The sequence below is a fragment of the Tachyglossus aculeatus genome, chromosome X1 (assembly GCF_015852505.1).
Source record: "Tachyglossus aculeatus isolate mTacAcu1 chromosome X1, mTacAcu1.pri, whole genome shotgun sequence".
Lineage (NCBI taxonomy): Eukaryota > Metazoa > Chordata > Mammalia > Monotremata > Tachyglossidae > Tachyglossus > Tachyglossus aculeatus.
The window spans coordinates 41,563,582-41,589,204 of NC_052101.1; positions in this window are offsets into that span (position 1 = coordinate 41,563,582).

The following is a 25,623-nucleotide window of genomic DNA, read 5'->3' on the forward strand; positions in this document are numbered from 1 at the left end:
AGCCCTGGGGGTGGGGATCCAAGGTGATCAGGTTGTCCCATGTGGGGCTCACAGTCTTAATCCCCATTTTACAGGTGAGATAACTGAGGCACAGAAAAGTTAAGTGACTTGCCCAAAGTCACACAGTTGACAAGTGGCAGAGCTGAGATTAGAACCCATGACCTCCGACTCCCAAGCCCATGCTCTGTCCACTGAGCGATGCTGCTTCTTTCTCGAGGTCAACATGGAGCTCACTTTCTCAATCCCCATTTTACAGATGAGGTAACTGAGGCACAGAGACAGGAAGGGACTTGCCCAAGGCCTCACGGCAGAAAATCTCTGCCATTGATCTGTTGGGTGACCTCTTTGGGCCTCAGTTACCCCATCTACAATCTGGGGATTAAATACCTGTCCTCCCTCTTCTAGACTTTCAGCGCTTAGAACAGTGCTTTGCACACAGTAAGCGCCTAATAAATGCCATCATTATTATTGTTATTATTAAACTGTGAGCCCCGGGTGGGAGAGGGATTGTCCAATGTGATTATCATGTATCTATCCCGGTTGGTTCACAGGAAGTACTTAATAAATACTATTATTTTAATTATTGTCGGTGGAACAGGAGATGGGCTGGAGTATGAATTTTCCCTTCTAGTTAAGAACTGGAAGTCATGTAGTTTGGGAGAAAAAAAATCACTGAATCTTAGCTACCACAGTGGTGGGCAGCATAACTCTTGGTCTGTGCACAGATAAAAATTCTATTTTAAATGCAAAATATAAAACCCTTGAATTCATGTTTCCTACTGCCCTGTTCACTAAAAAAACTCAAATGTTCCTGGCTCTGGAGAGGTGTTTCTCGAATCACAGGTCACTAATGTCGCCTGTGAAGCGAATAGGCTGTAAATTTCCTCTGATTTTATTTTTGATTGTCAGATACCAGGCAGCTGAAATGTAAACGGCCTCAAATGTCACAAAATGTCTCCAGCTCCTTGTCTCAAGCAACAAATATTTTAAGTCTTGAAGGCACAGGCAGTACTTGAGGTACCAGTGTCCCAAGTCTGGAATGTATTTTGTATTTTCCTGTTGCTGATAAGGGCCTGTCCCCTCTGAAGTGCTCTCTCTCTCTCTCTCTCTCCCTCCTCCTCCTTCCCCCTTCTCCCTCCTTCTTTCTCTCTCCCTCTTTCTCTCTCCCTCTTCCTCCTTCCCCCTTCTCCCTCCTTCTTTCTCTCTCCCTCTTTCTCTCTCCCTCTTCCTCTCTCCCTCTTCAAAGCCTTACTGAAGGCACATTTCCTCCAAGAGGTCTTACTTGACTAAGCCTCCCTTTCCTCTTCTCCCACTCCCCTCTGTGTCACCCTGACTTGCTCCCCTTATTCATCCCTTCCCCGCCAGCCCTGCAGCACTTATATACATGTCTTTATATAAATTAATGTCCATCTCCTCCTCTAGAATGCAAGCTTTTTGTGGGCAGGGAGTGTGTCTGTTTATTGCTATACTGTACTCTCCCAATTATTTAGTATAGTGCTCTGCACACAGTAAGCACTCAATAAGTACGATTGATTGAATGAATAAATCAATCTCTCTGGACCACCCTGCTGCTCCTCCTCCTATACTTCTCTTCACCTTACACATTTCTTCTCCTTCCTCCAGACTTCCCTTCTCATTCATTCATATTTGTTAAACGCTTATTGTGTGCAGAGCACTGTACTAAGTGCTTGGGAAAGTATAATGCAACAATAAAGTGACACTCCCTAACCACAACGAGCTCACTTCTCCTCAGCCTAGACCTCTCTTCTCTCTCCCCACCCGAACCCAGGCCTTCCTTCTCTTCATAGATCTCTTTGCTCCTCCCCAAGCCACTTTCTCCTTCTGCTGTCTTAGCTGGTCTTCACTCAGACACCACCCAGATCTGTGACCCCTAAAAAGTTGGACTTTTCGGTGAAAATAGCTAGCCCAAATGACTCATTCGGCCTGCGTGGACGGTCAGGTGAAACTCAGGCGACTTGAATCCAACTGGAAACCCCTTGCAGAGTAGGAAAAGCAGCTTGCAAAATTATATCGGGTTGGTAAGACTTGCCACTCAAAGTGTGTTGGGGAAGCCGGAGTCTGCCCAGCACCCAGCTGAGGTTAGCCAAAGGCATCAGCGGCTGCTGTGGCGGTTAGGCTGGGTAAGATATTTCTAAGTGGCTTCCCCCAATCCTCTTTTCAAGAGCCCAGCAGGGAGACCAGCTCATAACGACAGAAAAAGTTATTAAAGCTTTTCATCGTGGAGCACTGGGAGGGAAGATTCCTAGAGTCAATCTGGTGGTTCTCTTTTTACCCGCCATTTACTATTCACCACAATTCACTTGCACCAATGCATAAACCTCTACCTCGTAGGGACTGTCTCTATATGTTGCCAACTTGTCCTTCCCAAGCGCTTAGTACAGTGCTCTGCACACAGTAAGCGCTCAATAAATACGATTGATGATATCAACACATGGACAACCGACACCTGTAGATCTCCTTCCATCCCTGCCCCCGTGCAGTCAGAGGACCACCAGTGCTTCTTCCTCATCCCCCAATGCCACTCCAACTGGCGCAATAACGACCGCATTGGCAGTGATGATGACGATGGTGACGGCAATGATGGTGACGATAATAATAATTATTGTGGAATTTATTAACTACTTGCTGTGTGCCAGGTACTGTATTAAGCCCGTGGTGGATCCAAACAAATCAGGTTGGGCACAATCCCTGTCCCGCTTAGGGCTCACCATCTCGATTCCCATTTCACTGAAAAGAAGCAACGTGGCTTAGTGGAAAGAGCACGGGCTTAGGAGTCAGAGGTCGTGGGTTCTAATCCCGGCTCCGTCATTTGTCAGCTGTGAGATTTAACTCATCTGTAAAATGGTGATTAAGACTGTGTACCCCACATGGGACAACCTGATTACCTTGTATCTGCCCCAGCACATAGAACAGTACTTGACACATAGTAAGTGCTTAACAAATGCCATCATTTTGAGAAGCAGCATGGCTTAGTGGAAAGAGCACAGGCTCGGGAGTCAGAGGTCATGGGTTCTAATATCCACCACTTATCAGCCGTGTGACTATGGGCAAGTCACTTCTCTGGGCCTCAGTTACCTCATCTGTAAAATGGCGATTAAGACTGTGAGCCCTACGTGGGACAATCTGATTACCTTATATCTACCCCAGAGCTTAAAACAGTACTTGGTACATAGTAAGCGCTTAACAAATGCCATCATTATTATTATGAGGTAACTGAGGCCCAGAAAAGTGAACTGACTTGCCTAAGGTCACACAGCGGACAAGTGGCGGAGCTGAGATTAGAACTCACGACCTTCTGGCTCCCAGGCCCGTGGTCTATCCACTATGTCTGGTGACGGCAATGAAGGTGACGATGGTGGTGGCGATGATACCAATGATGATGGTGATATTCTTTCATTCATTCATTCATTCAATCGTATTTATTGAGCACTTACCATGTGCAGAGCACTGTACTAAGCACTTGGGAACTACAAGTGGGCAACATATAGAGATGGTCCCTACCCAACAATGGGCTCACAGTCTAGAGGGGGGAGACAGAGAACAAAACAAAACATGTGGGCAGGTGTCAAGTCGTCAGAACAAATAGAATTAAAGCTAGATGCACGTCATTAACAAAATAAATAGAATAATAAATATGTCCAAGTAAAATAAATAGAGTAATAAATCTGTACAAACATATATGCAGGTGCTGTGGGGAGGGGAAGGAGGTAGGGCGGGGGGGATGGGGAGGAGGAGAGGGATGGAGTCCCCTGACAAGGATGGTGGATGAGTCTCAGATATTTGGCTTCAGAATTGCGAGTCTATGCTTAGTAATTGATTAGTGAGTCTAATTTGCTCCCCCTCCAACCCCCGACCCCGTCTTCTCTCATCCTGACCCTCGTTTCCTCTGGGGCCCAGAGTGCCACAGGCGAAGAGGCAGGCAGGGGTGTAGCACTTTGAGAAATCCCACATGATGTTTTAACATCCAGGGGCCATTCCCAGGCCATCATGACCATAGCACGATGGTCAAGTTGGCAACATACAGAGACGAGGACCGTCTCTATATGTTGGCAACCTGTCCTTCCCAAGTGCTTAGTACAGTGCTCTGCACACAGTAAGCGCTCAATAAATACGATTGAATCGAATAGCACAACACTGATGTTGTGCCTTCAGGCCAGATCCTGCCAGGTGTTATCTTTGGTAGCCACTGTGGTCTTTGCCATCTAGGTTAGCCAGCTGGATTTCAGGATTCCCCCCCTCCTCAACCTCTCTTCTCCTCCCCCTAAGCCTCTTTCTCAGGATTCCCACTGGATCTGACCCCTCATGGAAACCCCTAAGTGGTTCTTTGGTCAGAAACCTTCCCCGCTGATGGCTGCAACAGACAGGACCAGGATCAATCAATCAATCAATCAATCAGTCGTATTTATTGAGCGCTTACTGTGTGCAGAGCACTGTACTAAGCACTTGGGAAGTACAAGTTGGCAACATATAGAGACGGTCCCTACCCAACAGCGGGCTTACAGTCTAGAACCCAGGTGTCCTGATTCTCAGAGTCTTGCTCATGCTGCAGTTAATGTGAAGACCCATCGCTCCATCAACATGTGGACACCATCATGTGGACTGCCACCCCATCGCCATGTACCCTATCACATGTACCACTGATACATATAGATCATCCTGTGTGCCACCAGCCCATACCAAAGTCGCGCATGTGCACCATTCATTCAATCATATTTATTGAGCGCTTACTGTGTGGAGAGCACCCCATCCAGTGTGGCTCAGGGGAAAGAGCCCGGGCTTTGGAATCAGAGGTCATGGGTTCAAATCCCTGCTCCGCCAGCTGTCAGCTGTGTGACTTGGGGCAAGTCATGTAACTTATCTGGGCCTCAGTTACCTCATCTGTAAAATGGAGATTAAGGCGGTGAGCCCTCCTGTGCGACAACCTGATCTCCTTGTAACCTCCCCAGTGCTTAGAACAGTGCTTTGCACATAGTAAGCACTTAATAAATGCCATCATTATTATTATTATTATGTGCACCATTCATTCATTCAGTCATATTTATTGAGCGCTTACTGTGTGCAGAGCACCCCATCCAGCGTGGCTCAGTGAAAAGAGCCCGGGCTTTGGAGTCAGAGGTCATGGGTTCACATCCTGGCTCTGCCAACTGTCAGCTGTGTGACTTTGGGTAAGTCACTTCACTTCTCTGTGCCTCAGTTACCTCATCTGTAAAATGGAGATTAAGGCAGTGAGCCCCCCCATGGGACAACCTGATCACCTTGTAACCTCCCCAGTGCTTAGAACAGTGCTTTGCACATAGTAAGCGCTTAATGCCATCATTATTATTATGTGTACCATTCATTCATTCAATCATTTATTGAGTGCTTACTGTGTGCAGAGCACCCCATCCAGCGTGGCTCAGTGGAAAGAGCCCGGGTTTTGGAGTCAGAGGTCATGGGTTCAAATCCCTGCTCCACCAACTGTCAGCTGTGTGACTTTGGGCAAGTCACTTCACTTCTCTGGGCCTCAGTTCCCTCATCTGCAAAATGGGGATTAAAACTGTGAGCCCCCCTGGGGACAACCTGATCACCTTGTAACCTCTCCAGCGCTTAGAACAGTGCTTTGCACAGAGTAAGCACTTAACAAATACCATCATCATTATTATTATACCAACACATGTACACCATCCCATGTACCATCACCCCATCTCCACACCAACACATGAACGCTCACGTGTACCCCCACCTCATCCCCGCACCAACATACGTAGACCATCACGTGTTCGGCCACGCCATCCCCACACTGCCACATGTAAACACACATCTACACCCATCCCTACCTCCACACCTCTGCTCACATCCACCCCCTGCCCCATTCCTGCCTCCACCCCATCCCCACCATTACTTTCTACGTTTACAACAACATCCCCCCTCTGCGTCCCTCCACCATACTTCAGTCACCCCCGCCTGCCACAGAGAGGGAAGGGAGATGGGCCGGCTGCCAGGATTTCCGCTGTTGCCCTCTGCTCCCTCTCTCTGAGTTCATTCTGGTCAATCCCTCCCCCTTCATCCTCGCTCTCACTCCCATTCCTGAATAAGACAGAAAAGGCCTAATTTTCTCCCACAGCTCATCTTCCTCTGAAGCCTCCTGTCACTGTGGCAGATGGAATAGCTTTTAACCTTGGAAGCCAAGGGGCTGACCTCTGTCCATCCCTGGCAGCCGAGTGACGGGATGCGGCGTTCACCGCTGCCTTGCGGGCAGGGAATTGTCCCGCCTGGGGCTCGGAGTCGCTGCTCCAGCAATTGCCCTGACTCCGGCTTGCCCTCGGAACCGGCATTCTGTCTGGTTTCAGCCTGGAGCCTGGGCGGTGGGGAAAGGGAGCGGCAGATTTGCGTTAGTAGCAAGACACGTCCAAGTTTGTTTTTTCTCACCCAAATGAAAAGGACATTTCTGGGAAATTTCTGCCCCATCAGTTTCCCAGCCATGAGAGGCATCATGGTCTTGGCTCATTTCAGGTCTCCCCAGGGCTGATTTGGGTCCACTGTCAATGCAGAGTCGCCTTACTCCACTGTCAACACTCCACCCTCCCACTCCATTCTCCCTTCCACCTTCCTATCGAGGAAACAGAGGGGAGCCAAGGGAGGCCCCCACTCAATCCCTCCCTGGGAGCCAGCTCAAAAAACATAATCGTTAATGCAGCGGGGGAACACCAGTATGCTTGGGATCTTCCATCTTGGGGCAGGGGATAGGCTTGTCTGAATCTAATCAAGTTTGGAGAGAGGGGAGAGAAAGAGACGAAGAAAAGAAAGAGAAAGAGAGAAAAGAGAGGTATGACTAAATTGGGAATGAACTCAAACAAGACTCTGGGAAGTCCCAAGATAATTTAGAAGCACTGTGGCCTGTAGAAAGAGCTCAGGCCTGGGAATCAGAGGACCTTAGCGCTTAGTGCAGTGCTCTGCACATAGTAAGCCCTCAATAAATATGATTGAATGAATGAATGACCTGGCTCCTAATCCCGACTCTGCCTCTTGCCTTCTATATGCCCTTGGGCAAGCCAGTTAATTTCTCTGGGGCTCAGTTCCCTCCCCTGCAAAATGGGGATTTAATACCTGTTCTCCCTCCTGTTTTGACTGTGAGTCCCAGTGCTTAGTACAGTGCTTGGCACGTAGTAAGCACTTAACAAATACCACAATTTCCTTATTACAATTATTATTCTTATTATTATGATTCAGAAATGCCTAGTATGGGACTAGGAGTCAGGGGACCTGAGTTTTACATCTGTCTCCCCTGCTTATCCTGAAACTGAAGGATTTAGACTGTAACCTTGTGAGGAGCAGGGAACATGTCTGCTAATTCTGTAGTACTCTCTCAAGTGCTTAGTACAGTGCTCTACCCATAGTAAATGCTCAATATATACCACTGATGGATCAACAGATTTCTATAAAGGCATACTGCCTCATGTCCCTCTTCCTTGTCCAGACATCCCCCCTACCATCATCACCTCTTTCTCCATCCTACTCCTTTCTTCTCCCTGCCTCGCCCAGCTCTTCTCTCCTCTCCTTCCCTGTCTCCCCAGGTCTTTACTCTGGGCCACTTTTTGTTCTCTCTGTCTGTTTTTTTTATTTCCAGAACAGTGAAACTTCATTATACTTGGAATTGCTTCAAATCCCAAAGTCACAGAGTCTGAATGAATGGAAGTCATAATGTAACTTTGAATTCTAAAACTTGAAGAAAAATTGTAACTATCAATCGACCACCTTCCTGTGGTCCTATATCTTTCCACACGCCCTGTTTTTCTCACTACATTCAGTCAGGGCTACATCTAAAGTATCCTAGCAGCAAGTATCTGCCCTTTCCTTACAATCCTCCCGGGAGGTAAAATCTCTCCCTGGAACATCATCAAAAAGAGCATCAGTTTTTTATAGATCAATCAATCCATGGTATTTGAGTGTTTGGTTCTGCTGTCAGTCCAATGGAAAGAGCATCAATCTTGGGAGTCAGAAGACCTGAGTTCAAATCGCTATTCTCCTTGTAGCTGGTTATAACAAGGGTGACCAGCCTTGGCTTAGAAAGATACTGTGCTCTTGCCTGCTTTACTGGCTCATTACCCTCTGTGCCCCAGTGGAAACGTGCTCATGATGGTCAGGGATGAGGGAGTACAAGTGACCCTGTGCAAAGCCATTAGCACTATCATCAACTCTGCTGTGCAGATTTTCAGTTTTGAACTCTCATGATTGTGACACCTTCATGTTCAGGAAAGGAAACCACATGAATCCGAACACTTAACCTTTCCCGCCTTGGTTACTATATATCAGCCTCGTTGCTGACGTCCCTGCTTCCCGTTTCACCCCACTCCAGGCCATAGTTCACTTTACTGCCTGAATCATTTTTCTACAAAAACGTTCAGGCCATGTTTGCCCTCTCCTCAAGAACCTCCAGTGGTTGCCCATCCACCTCGGCATCAGAGACTCCTTTCTATCAGCTTGAAAGCACTCACTCACTCACCAAAGAAATCACCTTGCCCACCTTCAAAGCCTTATTAAAGGCACAAGTCCTCCAAGAGGCCTTTCCTGCCTGAGCCCTTATTTCCTCTTCTCCTGCTCCCTTGAGTGATGCCCTTCATTATCAATCGTATTTATTGAGCGCTTACTGTGTGCAGAGCACTGTACTGTGCAGAGCCCTTGCACTTTGATTTGCTCCCTTTATTCACCCCTTCATTCAGCCCCACAGTACTTATGTACATCCATAATTTATTTCTTCAAATTGATGTTTGTCTCCCCCTCTAGACCCTAAGCCCACTGTGGACAGGGACTGTGTCTACCAACTCTGTTTTATTGTACTCTCCCAAGCACTTAGTATAGTACATTGCACACAGTAAGCACTCAATTCATTCATTAATTCATTCAATCGTATTTATTGAGCACTTACTGTATGCAGAGCACTGTACTAAGCGCTTGGGAAGTACGAGTATTAAATATGATTGATTAATTGATTGAAACTCCATTGTCATCACTTATTGAGCCCCTGCTCTGTGCAGAGCCCTTGGGAGAGTACACCAGAATACATAGTCCCTACTGTCGAGGAGGTTTCAGTCCAATGGGGGAGGCAAATAGATATTCACAAATTATTGGAGCTTAAGAAAGAACAAGGATATGAAGTGGCAGAATAAATATTTTAATTTGCAATTGTATATTACAATAATTTGAAATTGTATATAGAGATATACATACAATATGCGAGTAGTGTGGACGAATATATGTATCTATAAATTGTATTCTATTAATTCTGTCTCCCCCTCGAGACTGTAAGGTCATTTTGGGCAGGGAACGTGTCTACCATCTTTGGCCTGCACACAGTAAGCACTCAATAAAACTTAGCTATTGATTGATATGCCCCTCTCAGGGTCGCACCTGAAGAGTTTCCAGTACGCTACAAGTCTCGGCTACAGGAAGGAGAGTCAAGCAGAAGCCTACCCATTCTATTCCTATTCTATTCGCTAGCCAGTGGCTAGCGAGTGTAAGGCAGTCTGCTATAAGTCAAAACTCACCCACGCTGGGCAGCAGTGTCTTGGGAGAGAGTCCGAAGGTGGAGACTCCGAAGGTGGAGACTCAAGTTTACTGCTTTGAAGGTGGCAATGGTAAACCACTTCTATATTTTTATGAAAAAAAACTATATGGATACACTACCGGAATGATTACAGATGGAGAATGGGGCGTTCTGGGAGAGATGTGTTCGTGGTGTCAATATGGGTCAGAAACGACTCGACAGCATAAGACAAGACGATCGATTGATATAACCACGGAAGTGCTAATGGTGGCTCTTGGATTGGTCTGATTTGGAGGTGTTGGGAATTAATCAGGTAAAGCTTCCTGGTGGATTGGGAATTTTAGAAGGGTTTTGAAAATGGGAAGGGTTGAGGACTGTTTGATTTAGAAGTGAGGGAGTTCTAGGAGGGGAAACAACGGGATCCAAAGAGTCAGAGGCAGGAGAATTGAGCGCCAGGCTCAGTTAGAAGCTTGGCTTGGGATAGCAAAGAGTGTGAGTGGGTGAAAAGAGCCATTGCATGAGAACCTACTCATTACTCATTCATTCATTCATTCGATCATATTTACTGAGCACTTACCTTGTTCAGAGCACCGGACTAAGCGCTTGGAAAGTATAATTCAGGAGCAAATAGAGACAATCCCTGCCCGCAACGGGATCACACTCTTACAAAGGGGGAGGCAGACATCAAAACAAGTGAACAGGCACCAATAGCACCAGTGGAAATAAATAGAATTAAAGATATATGCACATCAAAACAAGTAAACAGTCATTAATATAAATATATAGAATTATAGATATGTGCACATATACAAAAGTGCTGTGGGGTGGGGAGGTAGAGGAAAGGGAGCAAGTTGTGGCGATGGGGAAGGGGATAATAATAATAATGGCATTTATTAAGCACTTACTATGTGCAAAGCACTGTTCTAAGCGCTGGGGAGGTTACAAGGTAATCAGGTTGTCCCACTGGGGGCTCACAGCCTTAATCCCCATTTTACAGATGAGGTACCTAAGGCACAGAGAAGTTAAGTGACTTGCCCAAAGTCACACAGCTGACAATTGGCAGAGCCAGGATTTGAACCCACGACCTCTGACTCCAAAGCCCGTGCTCTTTCCACTGAGCCACGCTGCTTCTCTAGTTTCTCATCTCTTTTAATAATAAAAAAAATAATAATAATGATGGTATTTGTTAAGTGCTTACTATGTGCCAGGCATGTACTAAGTCCTGGGGTGGAGTTGGAAACAGTCCCCGTCCCATGTGCGGCTCACAGTCTCAGTCCCCGTTTTACAGATGAGGCAACTGAGGCCCAGAGAAGGGAAGTGACTTGCCCAAGATCACACAGCAGATAAGTGGCAGAGCTGGGATTAGAACCCATGACCTGCTGATTCCTAGGCCCGGGCTCTATCTGTTCCACTTTTGCTGTCAGCCTTTGCCCTGGAACTCTCTCCCACTTCACATCCAGCAAACCACTGCTCTTCCCATCTTCAAGGCCTTTCTAATATTTCATCTCCTACAGAAAGTTCCCTGATTCACCTCTTATTTCCCTGCCTTATTTCCTCCCCTTCTGCCACTTCAATAATTCCACGTCCCCAGAACACATGGTTATTACCGTCGCCACACCTCCAGAAGAACTTTGGGAACAGATCTTAAACTCTTCTGCTTCCTGTTATCTGTAATTTAATTTAATAATTATGGTACTTGTGAAGTGTTTACTCTGTGCAAAGCCCTGTCCTAACTGACGAGGTTAGCTACAAGTTAATCAGGTTGGACACAGTCCCTGTCCCATGTGGGGCTCACAGTCTAAGTAGGAGGGTGTAAGATTTCACCCCCATTTTACAAATGAGGTAACTGAGGTACAGTCTGACCTTGGATCTCAGGTGAAAGACATAAGACATGAACCTGATAGGTGCAGCGTACACATGGGATTATTATTCCCCAAATACCATCCCACCAGGATGAGAGGACTCTCCCCACTGAGGCTTGAAGGTATCGGGCTCAGAATGATCAATCAATTCTATTTATTGAGCATTTACTATGAGCAGAGCACTGTACTAAGCACTTGGGAGGGTACAGTAGAGTTGACAGACAAGATCCCCGTCCTCGAGAAGCTTAAACACAAGGTAACCCTTCTTCACGCCGCAGGTGGAATTTGTTCCCACAAGAAATTTTGCAGCTGAAAACGTTTGGTTCCAAGAAATTGTACAGCTGAAAACATTTACAGATTCAAAGGGGTCTGGACACATTTATGGCCAGTCCACTGGGAGAAGCAGGGTGGCTTAGTGTAGGGAGCACATGCCTGGGCATCAGAAGGAACTGGATTCCAATCCTGGCTCTACCATTTATCTGCTGTGTGACCCTGGGCGAGTCCCTTTACTTCTCTCTGCCTCAGTTACCTCATAGGTAACATCGCCTTCGAGAGATTTAAAGCAATGCTGTGGATGTGTGAAGAATTCCCTCTGTCTCTGGTAGAGCAGGTGACTCCATCTCTCCTCTCTTCTGTTTTATCTCTCTCTGCCTCCCCTTTGTCTCTCTCCATCTCTCTGCTCACTATCTTTCATCTCTCTCTGTCTCTCTCCATCTCTCTTCTCTCTGTTTCATCTCTCTCCACTTTGTCTCTCCATCTCTGCTTTCCATCTCTCATCTCTTCTCATCTTTCACCTCTCTCTCACCTCTTCATCTCTTCTCCCTCCATCTTTCCTCTCTCTCTGTCTCTCTTCTCTCTTCTGTTTCATCTCTCTTCCCTCTGTCTCTCCCCATCTCTCTGCTCTCTATCTCTCATCTCTCTTCTCTCATCTTTCACCTCTCTCACCTCTTTATCCCAGACTGAGCCCCCTCCTTCCTTTCCCTCTCCTCCCCTTCCCATCCTCCCCACCTTATCTCTTTCCCCTCCCCACCGCACCTGTATATATGTTTGTACATATTTATTACTCTATTTTACTTGTACATATTTATTCTATTTATTTTATTTTGTTAATATATTTTGTTGTCTGTCTCCCCCTTCTAGACTGTGAGCCCGCTGCTGGGTAGGGACTGTCTCTATATGTTGCCAACTTGTACTTCCCAAGTGCTTAGTACAGTGCTCTGCACACAGTAAGTGCTCAATAAATACGATTGAATGAATGAATGAAGGTAAAATGGGGATTAAGACTGTGAGCCCCATGTGGGACGGGGACTGTGTCCAACCTGTCTTGTACAGCTCTTAGTACAGTGCCGGGCTTATAGTAAGCACTTAACAAAATAAAAAAGTCATAAAAAATAATCATTAAAAAAATGTCAAGGACACTAGATGGTTCTCTAAGCATAGGAATAGATGTCCAAGAAAGCAACCATCTCTGGGTTTCTTCAGTAGTTGCAGCATCTTTGGCAGAGACAGATTCTTGGCTTTGGATGATCATGGCACTGAACCAATAAAAACATTTCTCATGTGTGAGTACCATGCGGGACAGGGTCTGATCTGATTATCGGCGACTCTATCCTACCACTTAGTACATTCTTTGGCACATCCTAAGCATTTATTAGATACCATAATTATTAGGATTAAATTCACAGGAGCTAGTGGACACCTGGCAAGCCTGATTTTCAAGGTCTGATTGAGCGTTACAGCTATATCTTCATGACCTGAGGGAAACAGGGGTCAGGTTATTTTTGTCTCGAAGTGCAGCTGAGAGGGGACAAAGAAACCAGCTTTGGGGAAATTTGGCCAAGAACAACTTCAGATCAATTGTTAGTCAATCACAGGATGGAAAATTACAATGGCCAGCAAGAAGCTGTGAATTCCTGGCAGAACATTCGCTACAGTGCTGGAAACAGTCCCTGCTCCTGTGAGCCATATTATAATGAGAAGCAAATCCTGCCTGAGCATAGACTAATTCTCGGGATCATAAGCAGTCTATGCCCCAAAGAGTCTAACTTTGACCTATTAGTGTCACAGTCCTCCTCTGTTGCTGGTCTTCGAGCTGGAAGATGGAATAAAAGAACTAAACAGCTGGACTGTCATTTTATATACGGATTCACAAGCTCAGAGGATCAGCCCACCATTATTCCTTCCCAGAGGAACTACAACACACAGGTTTGGATGCGTGCACAGCTGGATAAGTGCCACTTTTATATGGTGTTTATTAAGAGCTTAGTATGTGCTGGGCACTGTACTAAGCACCAGGGTAGATACAAGATAATCAGGTTGAATACAGTCCGTGTCCCACAGGATGCTCACATTCTTAGTCCCTGTTTTACAGGTGAGGTGACTGAGGTACAGAGAAGTTAAATGACTTGCCCAAGGTCACTCAGCAGAGACTAGGCCACGTTGCTTCGCATTGTTTATCTTTTCTGGAATAGTTCATCTTTGGAAATACTCTCCAGAAAAAGAGCACTTGGATCTACATCTTGGGTTCCCAGTTCTATCATCTCTGTGAGTCTGGATTCTGAAGCCCTAGGGGCTTCTGGACCCAGAAGTTCCAGAGGGGTGTTTCTTGGGATATTGCTTCCTCTAGAAAAAACATTATTATTATTATCATTAATAATAATATTTCATTATAATAATTGTGGCATTTGTTAAGTGCTTACTATGTGCCAGGCACTGTAATGAGTCCTGGGATAGTTACAAGCTAATCGGGTTAGACCCAATCCCTGTCCCACATGGGGCTCAAAGTCTTAAACCCCATTTTACAGATGAGGTGACTGCAGCACAGAGAAGTCAAATGACTTGCCCAAGGTCACATGGCAGACACATGGCAGAGCCGGGATTGGAACTCAGGTCCTTCTGATGCCTGGGCTCTGTCCACCAGGCCACATTGCTTCTCTGGTCCCTCCAAGCATCCTGTTTCATCAATAGACTCCTGGGTGGAAAGGACCAATTATGAGATTTCTTATGCTCTGCAAGATGGTTTGTGAAATATGTGAATGGTGTTTATGAAGTGACTTCTCTCCAGTTCCCCATACTCTTCTCGGGAATTTTCTCCACTGAGTGAGCATTCCATGGAGGAAAACCTTCCCAATTTAATTTGCTGTTTAGAAACAAATTGTAAATAAGATACCTTCTCCACATTTCACTCTCCCTAAATTGTCCAGAACCTAAGACAGTAGCATATAGGTCTCTTAAGAGGCAGGAATTCAGGAAGTGATAACTCTGAAACTTAGGTCAAGGGAAGTAACGAATGCTCCAGCCTGGTGCTCTTGAAAGAATCAATTGATTGTATTTAATGAACACTAACTGTGTGCGGAGCACTGTTTATTACAGTTATTATATTATTATATTATATTATATTATTACGCTTATTGCGTTTCGGAGAGTACAGTATAACAGCACATTCCTTTCCCACAGTGAGCTTACAGTCTAGAGGAGAGACTAATGAGAATAATAATTGTGGTTATTTCTTAAGTGCTTACTACATGCCAGGCAATCTACTAAGCTCTGGGATTGATATATGCCAATTGGGTTGGACACAGTCTCTGCCCCACATAAGGCTGTCTTAATCCCCATTTGTCAGATGAGGTGTCAGATGAGGTAACTGAGGCACACAGAAGTGAAATGACTTACCCAAGATCACAGAGCAGACAAGTATCAGAGCTGGGATTAGAACCCAGGTCCTCCGACTCACAGGACTGTGCTCTTTCCACTAAGCCACACCACTTCTCGTAGTCTAGACATCCCCCAACCTCCCATTTGCCCTGGATGGCTTTGTCATTTACCTACCTGAAGGAGGGAAGTTGGACGGTATGACTTCTCAGCCTCCCTTCCTACTCTAAAACTCTGGAATTCTAATACCTGATTATAAGAAACCCTCGTGTGTCATCCATCAACCCTGTTGGCTTTACGCTGACTGAGTTGATCAATCATAGCAACCTTCAAGTTCCCTCTGGATCCACGTTAGGCAATGACTTGAGTTAAGGGAACTCGGTTATTGCACTCTTGTTCTAAGTGACAGCGTGGACCCAGACTTAAAAAAATCAAAAACAACCAAAAAACCCCCAAAAGCTCTATTTGTATTCCTTTTTGTCCTCAGCTCTTGTGTCCTGCCCTGACAAAACTGCGAGAAAAACACTAGGGAAATTAGACCAAGTGAGGATAAAATGCCATTAGGACGCGGCAGCCCCATTATGATGTATTTTTACAAGACTGTTGAACAAAATGTACTAAAAAAAGTATCTTTTGGGAGAGAATTTCCTTATAAAAGCTGAACAAATGCAGCAGCTAATATATAATTTTCCTAAGTATTGTGCTCTTCATTACTTTGGTATGCTAGGAGTCAATAATAACTATAATGATGGCATTTATTAAGCGCTTACTATGTGCAAAGCACTGTTCTAAGCACTGGGGAGGTTACAAGGTGATCGGGTTGTCCCACGGGGGCTCACAGTCTTCATCCCCATTTTATAAATGAGGTAACTGAGGCCCAGAGAAGTTGTGACTTGCCCAAAGTCACAAAGCTGACAATTGGCGGAGTCGGAATTTGAACCCATGACCTCTGAACCAAAGCCCGGGCTCTTTCCACTGAGCCACTCTGCTTCTCATGGTCAACACACCAAATTCTTTCTAAGATAAAGGGAGCTGGAAAGTCAGTATTCTTCACTTGTGGTGGGGGAAATATGACTTGCTGCAGTAGGTTTCTAAATAAAATTAATTTTCAGGCATTCCTCCATGAGGAGGTATCAGAAAATCACCAAGAAGAAACTTGCTTGTGGGGAAAACTCCTGAGAACCTGTATATATGTATATATGTTTGTACATATTTATTACTCTATTTATTTTACTTGTACATATCTATTCTATTTATTTTATTTTGTTAGTATGTTTGGTTTTGTTCTCTGTCTCCCCCTTTTAGACTGTGAGCCCACTGTTGGGTAGGGACTGTCTCTATATGTTGCCAACTTGTACTTCCCAAAAGCTTAGTACAGTGCTCTGCACACAGTAAGCGCTCAATAAATATGATTGATTGATTGACTGATTGATTGAGAACAAACTTCATATTTTAGAAACAACCCCAGGGAAAGCCCTGTCCCTCTCTGACCCCCAGTCTGGATTTATGCACCCTCCTCCTCTCTACAAGGGCGATGGCAGAACAATAATGATAATGATTCTGGCATTTGTTAAGCACTTATTATGGTCCAGGCACTGTACTAAGCACAGGGGTAAATACAAGTAAATTGGGTTGGATATAGTCCCTGTCCCACCTGGAGCTCACAGCCTTAATCTCCATTTTACAGATGAGGAAACCGAGGCCCAGAAAAGTGAAATGACTAGCCCAAGGTCACCCAGCAACCAAGTGGCAGAGCCAGAATTAGAATTCAGATCCTTCAGACTCCCAAGCCTGTGCTGTCTCCACTGGGCCATGCTGCTTGTGATTTGCTCTTTTTTGGATGTCGGTTCATAGGGGAACTGATGGAATGGAAATATAGTCGGATGAAGGCTGGATGGGAGAGGAAAAGGGTGGGAAACAGCAGCATGCCAGGGAAAATGAGGGCAAGTGGACCCTAGCTCATAGCTGGGTGAAAGGCACATCAGACTCTACTCTAAGCAACGTAGCTCAGTGGAAAGAGTCAGAGGTCATGGGTTCAAATCCCACCTCCGCCAATTGTCAGCTGTGGGACTTTGGGAAGTCACTTCACTGGGTTTCAGTTCCCTCATCTGAAAATGGGGATTAATGTGAGCCCCCCGTGGGACAACCTGATCACCTTGTAACCTCCCCAGTGTTTATAACAGTGCTTTGCACATAGTAAGCGCTTAATAAATGCTATCATTATTATTATTATTATTATTATAAGATGTGGGATGAATCCAGGGAGAGCTACGGTGACTGGACATGGTTTGAAAGAGCCCAGGCGGGATAGGGGAGTCCTGCCACCAACTTGAAGTTTGGCTTCACCATTCCTACAATCTGTTCATGGTCTAGGTGGAACTGAACTGAATTTCCCTTTTAGTGGACCCTTCTTTTAAAATGGTAATTAATAAGTTCTGACTAATTGCCAGTCACTGTATTGAGCCCTGGGATGGACATAAAATAATCAGGTTGGACATCCTTGTCCTATGAGTGGCTCACAATCTTAATCCTAGACTGGAGGCTCGCTGTGAGCAGGGAACCGGATCTGCTGACTCTGTTGTACTGTAATCTCCCAACTGCTTCGTACAGTGCTCTACATATAGTAAGCACTCAATAAATGCCACTGAATGATGGGGGTAACTGAAGCACAGAGAAGTCAAGTGACTTGCTCAAGGTCACACAGCAAACAAATGGTGGAAGCAGGATTAGAACACAGGTCTTCTGACTCCAAGGCTCATACTCTTTCCACTAGGCCATGCTACTTCTCAAGACCCTTAAAACAGCTGTCCTCTTCTCTTCATTCCCCTCGCTCGACCCTCTCCCCATTTACACTTATTTGCACTCAGAGCGGAGAATCAGGCTCTATTCTGCCCTGTTAGGTTTTTAAGTTTTTTTAGGGCACTGATCATATCTGCCCATATGATCATATCTGATCATATCATATTGCACTCTTCTAATACCTTAGTATAAAACTCTGCACACAGTAAATGTTCACTAAATATCATTTGAGTTATTGATCATGTCTACCAATTCTATTGTATTGTACTTTCCCAAGCGACTGAGATGCTGTGTATACAGTGGGTGCTTAATTCATTCAGTCATATTTATTGAGCACTTACTGTGTGCAGAGCACTGTACTAAGCGCTTGGGAAGTACAAGTTGGCAACATATAGAGATGATCCCTACCCAACAACGGGCTCGCAGTCTAGAGGAAATAATGGCATATATTAAGCACTTACAATGTGCAAAGCACTGTTCTACGTGCTGGGGAGGTGATCAGGCTGTCCCACAGGGCCACAGTCACAGTTTTTAATTTTACAGATGAGGTAACTGAGGCACAGAGAAGTTAGGTGACTTGCCCAAAGTCACACAGCTGGCAATTGGCAGAGCAGGGCTTTGAACCCATGATCTCTGACTCCAAAGCCCGTGCTCTTTTCCACTGAGCCACACCACTTCTCAAAAAATAAAAATAAAAATGACATTTATTAAGTGCTTACTATGCAAAGCACTGTTCTAAGCGCTGGGGAGGTTACAAGGTGATCAGGTTGTCCCATGGGGGGGCTCACACTCTTAATCCCCATTTTACAGATGAGGTAACAGGCTCAGAGAAGTGAAGTGACTTGCCCAAAATCCCTCAGCTGACAAGAGGCAGAGTCGGAATTTGAACCCCTGACCTCTGACTCCAAAGCCCGTGCTCTTTCCACTGAGCCACACTGCTTCTAAAATACCATTAATTGATTGATTGATTGATTGACTGAAGGCACAAAGAAAGATCATTAGCTTCATTGCGGGCCTTGATGCTCCTTATTTAGCATCAATCGGGCCCACTGGAAAAGGCTTGGGTCTGGAATTTGAGAGTCATTAGTTTTAATGCCAGCTCTGCCATTCTCCTGCTGTGTGATCTTGAGCCCATTACTAACCTCTTTAGGCCTCAGTTTCCTCATCTAAATGGGGATGAGATATTGTCTGTCACCCCCTTTAAGGCTGTGTGCCCTGGATGTGGAACAGGAACTGTCTGATCTGATTATCTTGAGTCACGATAGTGCTAGGTTCATAGAGAGCACTAATAAATCCCTCCCCACACCCCCAAATTAAAAAATAATGCATTGTTTTCCTCATATAATGAATAGCATTTTGTTTGTTTGGAAGCTCACTGTGGGCAGGGAACATATCTACCAACTCTGTTATATTGTACTCTCCCAAGGGGGCTCTGTCTGGGAAGGCCTCCTGGAGGTGGTGAGCTCTCAGTAGGGCTTTGAAGGGAGGAAGAGAGCTAGCTTGGCGGATGTGTGGAGGGAGGGCATTCCAGGCCAGGGGAAGGACGTGGGCCGGGGGTCGATGATGGGACAGGCGAGAACGAGGCACGGTGAGGAGATTAGTGGCAGAGGAGCGGAGGGTGCGGGCTGGGCTGTAGAAGGAGAGAAGGGAGGTGAGGAAGGAGGGGGCGAGGTGATGGACAGCCTTAAAGCCGAGAGTGAGGAGTTTCTGCTTGAGGGAGCCACTGGAGATTTTTGAGGAGGGTAATGACATGCCCAGAGCGTTTATGTAGAAAGATAATCTGGGCAGCAGAGTGAAGTATAGACTGAAGCGGGGAGAGACAGGAGGATGGGAGGTCAGAGAGAAGGCTGATGCAGTAATCCAGTCAGGATAGGATGAGAGATTGAACCAGCAAGGTAGCAGTTTGGATGGAGAGGTAAGGGTGGATCTTGGCGATGTTGTGGAGGTGAGAATGGCAGGTTTTGGTGACGGATTGGATGTCTGGGGTGAATAAGAGAGCGGAGTCGAGGATGACACCAAGGTTGTGGGCTTGTGAGATGGGAAGAATGGTAGTGCCATCTACAGTGACGGGAAAGTCGGGGAGAGGAAAGAATTGGGAGGGTAGGGATGAGGTAGGGGCAGGGAATGTATAAACACCACTGGCTCCACTCTGCTCCCATGATTGAGCAGAGTAGGACTTCCCTTGTCCAGTAGCTACAGTTCAGCTTCTTTGGGAAGCGGTGTTAAAAAAAAAAAAGGAATTAAAACCACAGGCATAAACACCTCTGGGTCCCCTCTGCTCCCAGGATCGAACAGAGTAAGACTTCCCTCGTCTAGTAGCTACAGCTTAGCTCCTGTGGGAAGCAGAGTAAAAAAAAAAAAAAAAAGGATTAAAACCTTACATATAAACACCCCTGGGTCTCCTCTGCTCTAAGGATTGAGCAGAGTAGGACTTCCCTCATCTAGTAGTTTCAGTTTAGCACCTTTGGGAAGCAAAGGTTAAAAAAAATAATAATTAAAACCCCAGGTATAAACACCCCCGGGTCCGCTCTGCTCCCAGGATTGAGCAGAGTAGAACTTTCCTCGTCTAGGAGCTACAGTTTAGATCCTGTGGGAAGCAAGGTAAAATGCAAGGAATTAAAACCCTCTGCCTTTTCAGAGTCAGCCGTTACCTGCTTGCTTTCTGTCAGCGGAAAGATTTTTCCCTCAACCTCTCTGATCCCATATAGCTGGATTGCTGGGAGCTCCATTTTATGACCCTCTAGCTGGGACTCAGAAAGATTTGTAGCAGTTTTATGTGTCTTTTCTCCCCTCAGTTCCTACACACCTTTCCTTTTTCTTCTCAGGCTCTTCCTCCTCCTAGCTTTTCTGGAGTGTCCTCTCTCTGCCTTGTCACCGCATAGCCTCCCCCTGCTCCTTTTTTTCCGTTATATTTAGTATTTGTTAAGCGTTTACTATGTGCCAGGCACTGTCTAAGCACGGGGGTAGAGACAAGCTAATTGTGTTGGACACAGTTTCTGTCCCACATGGGGCTCATTGGAAAGAGCATGGGCTTTGGAGTCAGAGGTCATGGGTTCAAACCCTGGCTCTGCCAAATGTCAGCTGTGTGACTTTGGGCAAGTCACTTCACTTCTCTGGGCCTCAGTTACCTCATCTGTAAAATGGAGATTAAGACTGTGAGCCCCCATGGGACAATCTGATCACCTTGTAACCTCCCCAGTGCTTAGAACAGTGCTTTGCCCATAGTAAGCACTTAATAAATGCCATTATTATTATTATTATCATTATTAATCCCCATTTTACAGATGAGGTACCTGAGGCACAGAGGAGTAAAACGACTTGCCCACATCACACAGCAGGCAGGTGGTGGAGTTAGGATTAGAACACAGGTCCTTCTGAATCCCAGGCCAATGCTCTATCCTCTAAGCAGTGTTGCTTCTCATGCTGACTTTGCTAATTAAAAATGCTAATGTTTGTGTGCATTGTGTGAGTTTGTTTGTGTCCTTGCTTGTGTCTCTCTGCGTATCTTTGATCATTCCTAAGCACTGGGGTATTTACAGGTTAAGCAGGTTGGACTTGGTCCCTGTACCCCATGGGGCTCCCAGCTCTTCATCCCTATTTTCCAGATGAGGGAACTGAGGCCCAGAGAAGCACTGTGACTTGCCCAGTGTCACACAGCAGACAAGTGAAAGTGGGGTCATCTGAGGACACAAATGGGGTTATGGAGAGTTCATGAGGTCATCTGAGGACACGAATGGGATCATGGAGAGTTCATGGGGTCATCTGAAGTGAAATGGGACATTAAACTGCTTTCTGAAAATTTTCCTGAATTCATAAGTGAAAGGGGGGGGGGGTCATCCGAGGACACAAATGGGGTCACAGAGAGTTCATGGGTCATTTGAGGTGAAGTGGGACATTAAACTGCTTTCTGAAAATTTTCACAATTTCAAAATTGAAAGTGGGGTCATCTGAGGACACAAATGGGGTCATGGAGAGCTCATGGGGTCATATGAGGACACGAGTGGGGTCACAGAGAGTTCATGGGGTCATTATTCTATTTATTTGACTTGTACACGTACATATTTACTATTCTATTTATTTTGTTAATGATGCGCATCTAGCTGTATTTCTATTTATTCTGATGACTTGACACCTGTCCACATGTTTTGTTGTCTGTCTCCCCCTTCAAGACTGTGAGCCCGCTGTTGGGTAGGGACCGTCTCTATATGTTGCCAACTTGTACTTCCCAAGCACTTTGTGCAGTGCTCTGCACATAGTAAGTGCTCAATAAATATGATTGAATGAGTCTATCCATGTGCTTCCTTGGATGTATGAACCTGTGCATGTCTTATGTGTGACTCTAGTACTAATAATAATTACGGTATTTGTTAAGTTCTTATGGTGTGCCAAGCACTGGGGTAGATACAAAATAATCAAAATAATAATCCCACATGGATCTCAGAGTCTAAGTAGGAGGGAAGTAACATGTCCTCATGGATAGAGCACAGGTCTGGGACTCAGAACGACCTGGCTTCTAGTCCTGGCTCTGCCACTTGTCTGCTCTGTGTCCTTGGGCAAGTCACTTCACTTCTACATGATTCAGTTACCTCGTTTGTAAAGTGGGGATTAAGGCTGTGAGCCATATGTGGGATAGGGATTGTGTCCAACCGGATTAACTTGTATCTACCTAAGAGCTTAGTAACAATAATGATGGTATTTTTTAAGCACTTACTATGTGCTGAGGACTGTTCTAAGCACTGAGATAGATACAAGGTTATCAGGTTGTCCCACGTGGGGCTCACAGTCTTAATTTCCATTTTACAGATGAGGTAACTGAAGCACAGAGAAGTTGTGACTAGCCCAAAGTGACACAGCAGGCAAATGGCAGAGCCAGAATTAGAAGCCATGATCTCCAACTCCCAAGCCCGGGCTCCTTCCACTAAGCCACACTGCTTCCCCAAGTAGTAGAGTGCCCGGCAAATAGTAAGCACTTACCAAATACCATAAAAAAGTTTCAAATCCCCATTTTACAGATGACTAAACTGAGGCACAGAGAATTTAAGTGACTTGCCCCTTGTGGGTCAGGGACTATGTCCAATCTGATTAGCTTGTTATCTACCCTAGTGCTTAGAACAGTACTTGACACACAGTAAGTGATTAACAAAATTATTATCATTATTATTATTATTATTATTATTATTATGAAAGCACAGATCTCTGGACTAATGATAAGATGAAGAGGATCAAGACTGAGGTCCAGCCTGCATCAGGAAAAACCCGGAAATCATGGCACTGCATGGAACCTGAAGTGTTTTTTCCGCATCATGCAAGAAGTCTCATGGCAGGACACTCCTTTCCCCAGAGCCCTTCATCTCAGCTGGGGTGAGAGTGTCCCCTGGCACCTCTCTAAACTATGGGCAAGGTTAAAGGAGAAGACCAGACTTAGATGATAAAACTTGGAAGAAGGGAAAGACTTAGCAGGGAATTCAGAACAGGTTTGATGTCCGTGCCCCCCATAACTGAGACTTTGGCCACAGCTGTGGTGACTGGGCTTTCTGCAGTGAAGAGCCCCAAATTATTTTCCGCTAGCCCTATCCCTCTTACGGGACACGTAGTCATCACTGACCTCTATATTGTTTCTATATCCTTATTGTTCCAATTCTTCCCTCTGTGTCTGTTGTCCTTCCCCCTTAGTACAGTGCTGTGCACACAATAAGTGCTCAGTAAATATGACTGACTGAATGAATGACTCCTAATTCTTGGATTATGAGCCTCTTGACCACCCCAGACCGTGTCTAACTTTCACCTGTGTATTTCTTTCCTGAAAGCTTAATCCAGAGCTCCACACAAAGTAATAATAATAATAATAATAATAATAATAATAATAATAATAATAATTTTGGTATTTGTTAGGCACTTACTATGTGCAAAGCACTGTTCTAAGCACTGGAGAAGATACAAGATGATCAGGTTGTCCCATGTGGGGCTCACAATCTTAATCCCCATTTTACAGTTGAGGAAACTAAGGCCCAGAGAATAATAATAATAATAATAATAATGGCATTTACTAAGTGCTTACTATGTGCAGAGCACTGTTCTAAGCGCTGGGGGGGGGGATACAAGGTGATCAAGTTGTCCCACATGGGGCTCACAGTCTTAATCCCCATTTTACAGATAAGGGAACTGAGGCCCAAAGAAGTGAAGTGACTTGCCCAAAGTCACACAGCTGACAAGCGGCCAAGCAGGGATTTGAACCCAGGACCTCTGACTCCAAAGCCTGGGCTCTTTCCACTGAGCCACACTGCTTCCCGAGAACTACTACTATTTGGTTGACATTTGGCATGTCAGTACTTCATGTTGATGATGCACTGATGCCTGAATCATTATTCTATTGTTGAGGATTCATCTTAGTAGCTTAATCAATTATTGGATATTGTGCATCTGTACTTTTCTTAAAAAAAAAAATCCCTCCTAGCTCTTAGAATAAATGCTCCAGATGTTCTCTCATTGCCAAACTTTCCATTTCAAATAGGTAGTACCTGAGGGTGCAGTGCTAAGGTACCTTTTGTGAAGGCATTATTTAAAACTCTGTTTAACTGCCAGATAGATGTATGGTCCTGGAGAGTAGCGCTGCAAAAAGACTGAAACAGTGTTTAGGAATCGATAAGTTTTTTGGGGGTTTTTCTGATGCTGTTCTGAGTCAACCAAGGAAATACAGTTGGGGGAGAGAGAGCATATCCAAGAATGAGAAATCATCTAATTTCTCCATGTTTCCTAAATTTGCCTCAAAGGGGAATCTTGGGAATCAGGCTCACTGTCAATCCATTGATCAGTATTTATTGATTTATTGATATTATTTATTGAGAAGCAGCGTGGCTCAGTGGAAAGAGCACTGGCTTTGGAGTCAGAGGTCATGGGTTCAAATTCCGGCTCCACCGATTGTCAGCTGTGAGACTTTAGCAAGTCACTTAAGTTCTCTGTGCCTCAGTTACCTCATCTGCAAAATGGGGATTAAGACTGTGAGCCCCCCATGGGGCAACATCATCACCTTGTAACCTCCCCAGCGTTTAGAACAGTGCTTTACATATAGTAAGTGCCTAATAAATGCCATTATTATTGTTATTATTGATCCCCTATTGTGTCAAGAGTACTGTAGTAAGTGCTTGGGAAAGTTTGCTGGAAGCACAGGCTTTGACACTAATGGGGATGGTGGAAAGATAAGATTATTTACAAAGAATCGGTGGAGGAAAAATAAGTTGTAAGAGTTGGAGGGACCCAAATTTTTGAGTTTGATGGGTGGAAAGTCAGGATAAGATGTCACAGCACAGATTGGTGTGGGAAGGAGCCTTACTGCCTGGTGCTTTGTGGAGAAGTTGAAGAGAACCTTGATGATAGGGGAAGGATTTTGAATGTGCATATTAAAAGTACATATATATATTAAATATACAGTAGGTAAAAAGAAAAACAAATCTACAAAGATAAAAGCAAGAAAAGGCAAGTAAATAAATGAAAAATATATAAGCTGACAAAAACACAAATGCTTTAGTCGCTGATACAGCTGACAAGGCTGGGGAGTTGGGAATTAGTGAGGTAATCCTTCCTGAAGGAAGAGACCCTGTTAAGAAGGGCTTATAGGAGAGAGCAGGTTTAGAATGGAGACACAGGGTGGGGAAAGGTGAAAGGGGTGAGGAGTGGGCTGGAAATGGAAGGGTAATTAACATGCTTCAGTTGTAAACTTTTCTTAGAAGGAGATAATTGGGTGAGCTGGGCTGTAGTGGAAGAAGAGAG